The sequence below is a fragment of the Penaeus monodon genome, chromosome 40 (genome assembly GCF_015228065.2).
Source record: "Penaeus monodon isolate SGIC_2016 chromosome 40, NSTDA_Pmon_1, whole genome shotgun sequence".
Classification (NCBI taxonomy): Eukaryota; Metazoa; Arthropoda; class Malacostraca; order Decapoda; family Penaeidae; genus Penaeus; species Penaeus monodon.
In genome coordinates this window covers 30033457-30037794 of record NC_051425.1, presented here as the reverse complement: position 1 = coordinate 30037794, position 4338 = coordinate 30033457, and positions in this window count along the sequence as shown.

Genomic DNA, 4338 nt, shown 5'->3' with positions numbered 1-4338 from the left:
CGGAAATTGTTAGAATATGCAATAATTGTTGCGTTTGGTGTTTTGTGTGTGTGTTGTGGGTTTGTGTGTGTGTGTGTGTGTGTTTGTTGTGGTTGTTGTGTGTGATTTTGAGGGGCTGACTGTGTGTGTTTAATGCGCATATTGCTACACAAAAAAAATCGACTCTTGCCTGATTACTTCCTCGTTTAATCATTCGACAAATTTACCTCGTTTATCATTATGAAATCATTAATACATAACAGATTAATTTTCCGGAAAAAAAAAACACGACCTAACTTGTATTATTCAGTATCTCTGACAGCAAGTAGTTAAATGAATATCGAGCTGTTCCCTGTTTGACCGAATCAGTTATGATTGAACAAGTTACCGCGAAATTTCTGACGAATACCTTAAAATGAAGTGAATTCTATAATCAAGAAAGAGTATGGAATTCGATCTATATATTATTGCTAAAAAAAAAAGGCATGATTCTACTTTTTAAAATAGAAAAGAAAAAAAATAATACCAATAGAGGATGGAAGTGTAATGTTTAAAGAAAGTGAGATAGAATCAAATAACTCTCATATCAACACGAAATAACGCAATAACGATATAACATAGATTTCTGCATTGCATTTTCTCATTGCATATTGAACCAAGATCTTACCATATGAGCTCCGAGCTTTAATCTGAAATTAAAAAAAGACTAAAATGATAATGAATATAAAAATAACAACAACAACAATAATAAACCATCAACAATAATAATAATAATATGAGGATGAAATGGTATATTATTATAAAAATATACTGATATGTAATAAGAACATTTTCCATTTTCCAACTTAGTATACAATAAAAAGTATAAATATAGACATGATTTTTATTTGATTCACACACAACACACACACACAAACACAACAAACAAAAAAAAAAACAACACAAATAAAAATATTTATATATATATAGATATATATATATATATATATATATATATATATATAATAAATAATATATAAATATAAAAAGAGAGGAGAGAGAGAGAGAGAGAGAGAGAAGAGAGACAGAGAGAGAAGAGAGAGAGAGAAGAGAAAGAGAGAAGAAGAGAGAGAGAGAGAAGAGAGAGAGAGAGAGAGAGAGAAGGAGAGAGAGAGAGAGAGAGAGAGAGAGAGAGAGAGAGAGAGAGAGAGAGAGAAAAAAGAAGGAAGAAAGAGAAGAAAAAAAAATTATAGAGAAGGAGAGAAGAAGAGGAGAGAAGAGAAAGAGAGAGAGAGAGAGAGGAGAGAGAGAGAGGAGAGAGAAGGAGAGAGAGGAGAGAGAGAGAAAGAGAGAGAGAGGAAGCGAAGAGGAGGAGGAGGAGATGTGGGGGGCACATGCGTGTGTGTGTGTGAATGTGCTATTAGTAGTAATGACATTAATAACGGTAATGCACATGTAAATATACATGACAAGTAAACAGTAGCCCATGGATAACGGTAGACCTAAAATCAACCCGAAGCCACCAAGCACAATTACGGACATGCTGTAGACAGATTGTGTTCTTTTCGTGTATCAGGCACCTCGATATGCATTCCAAACTTCCCCTATTTACTTCGAAAGGCAAACTTCAGCGGGACTTCGACGAAATCTCTCCCGGATCAATAGAAGCGGTTTTGGCGAGGCTTTCGAGCGAGAGGAAACGAGGTCAAAGCTGTCGGTGCTTGCCTCTCTTATAATCATTATCGTGATCCTTATCCTTCCTTTTCTTCCTCTTCTTCTTCTTCTTTCTTCTCTTTCTCCTCTTTTTCCTCCTCCTTCGTCTTCTTTTTCGCCCTAGGATTATTGCTTTATTACTTTTTATATTGATTTCTGTCTCTTTTATTTAAAGCATAGAGAAAGAGAGGAGCAGAGAGGATGAGAGGAGAGACGATGAGGAGGAGTGAGAAGAGAGAGAGGAGAGAGAAGGAGAGGGAGAGAGAGAACGAGAGATGAGGACGAGAGAGAGAGGAGAAGAGAGAGAGGAGGAAGAGGAGCGATCGCGAGAGAGAGGGAATAGTGAGACAGGAAAGAGATAGAGAGTGACGGAGAGAGATAGAGAGAGGAGAGAGAGAGAGAGAGAGAGAGAAAGCCAGACAGATTCGTAAGGTTAATAGCAGTGCGAAAAGTGTTTCTTTTCTATCTTTTATCTTCAGCTAATCTCCACAATCTTTAACCTTTATACGTAATTGCAAAAGCGCGGTCAATTATATCATGTTACATTTATGCTACAAATATTGATATGAATCTAGCGTTTAGTGAATTCTTGTATGCAATTGCAACACACACCATTAATGTTGCCTAAGTGGTGCTTGTCCTTCAGTAAGTAGTTTCATTGCAACATTCACAGATCTAATATACACATCACCTATTTGACCATCGCAGTATATGTGTATTTTCTTATACATTATCATTTTCCTTTATTTTTTCATTGTTATTATCATTATCGCTATTATTATTATCATCATTATTATTATTATCATTATTATCATAAATTGTATCTTTATTAATATTATTATTATTACTATTGTTATTATTATTATCATTATTATCATTATTATTATTCTTATGTTGATAAAAACTATAACGATAATACTAAATACTAATAAAGAAGAATAAGGATAAGGAATACTAACAATAAAGAATGTAATAATAATAAGAATAATAATAATAATGAGAATAATAATAATGAAATAATAATAATCCATTAATTATTAGTTCATTATCATTATGTAGTATACTTATGTATAATATCATTAGTATTAGTATTATCGGATGGGAGTAGGATGAGTATTATTATTATTATTATTTTATTATTTATTATTATTATTATTGTTAGTATTAGTATAATTACTATTATTATTATATTAGTATTACTACATTATCATCAGTATTATGATCACTACATTAGTATATTTTTTATGTCAGGAGCATGTATTAGCTAATTAGATCAGTACTATTATTTATGACTACTATGTATAAGAGTGATATGGTGGTTCGGGGGGGATTAGGATTTAGTAGTTAGTGGGATGATGAGGAGGAGTATGTTGTATATTAGGAGCAGTATTATTATTATTATCATTAGATTATAGTAGTAGTAGATCAAGTACTTAGTGTAATGACGACGAAATGAGTATGAGTAGGAGACGATTATTAGGTATGATCATTAGCAGTATTTATGGGGTAGTAGTATTATCAGTGATTATTATTATTGTCATTATTATCATAGTATTATTAATATCATTTATTTATTATTATTATCATTATTGCACTATTATCCTCATTACTATCATCACTGATATTAATTGTTGTTATTATAACTGTTATTACTATTACTGTAATTAATATTATAATTATTATCATCATTATTGTTATTATCATCATTACTATTATCATTATTTTCATTATCATTAGTAATCAGAAATGTCTTAACTGCTAATATGATAATTTTTTAAGCTACACCTTCTTACATTGCATAAGTACACACTTATACATTTTCATATCTATTAATCATTACAAGAAAATTGATAATAATTTCTCCGCTGACATCGGGAACTGAGTAGTGACTCGACACCAGCCGTCTGATCTTGGAGTCAGGACGCGCCGTACCATGGGCGCCACGAGGCCTGTGGGAGACTGTGTGGTATCATTTCGTATGATTCGGATTTTCGCTTCTTCGGATTTTTAGTTGGTTTAGGTGTTATTGAGTTTCTCTTTCTCTTGTTTTTCACTCTTTCTTTCTTTCTTTTTCTCTTTCCTGCGTGGTGTTATACTGTGTGTTTTATTAGTCTCTCTTTGTCTCTCTCTTTCTTTTTCTCTCTTGCTCTCTCTCTCATTCTCGTTCCCTCTCTCTCTTTCTCTTTCTCTCTCTGTCTCTCTCTTCTCCTCTCTCTCTCCTCTCTCTCTATCTCTCTCTCTCTCTCTCTCTCTCTCTCGCTCTCTCTCTCTTCTTCTCTCACACACACACACACACACACACACACTCCACAACACACACACCACACCACACACACACGCACGCACACGCACACACACACACATACATGCACACATAGACTACCTATGGGTTAGCAAATTTACGTGCACATGTCCAACCATAAGTATATATTTATGCCTTGATTAATTGCCCGTCGTTCAGATACGACACATGAACAACAGCATCTTACCAACATATCTAGATAGGCTCTAAATCTCACCCAAACTAACACCAGCATATACCGTTTTCGTTCGTAGGGGGGGGGGTAGTTGTATGTAGTGAAAGAAAGTCTACACAAGGACGCAATCTCAGACGTTCGTGGAGTTATGTGACGTAGTTTTTGTTGTTGTGTTAGTATGAGAGGAAGG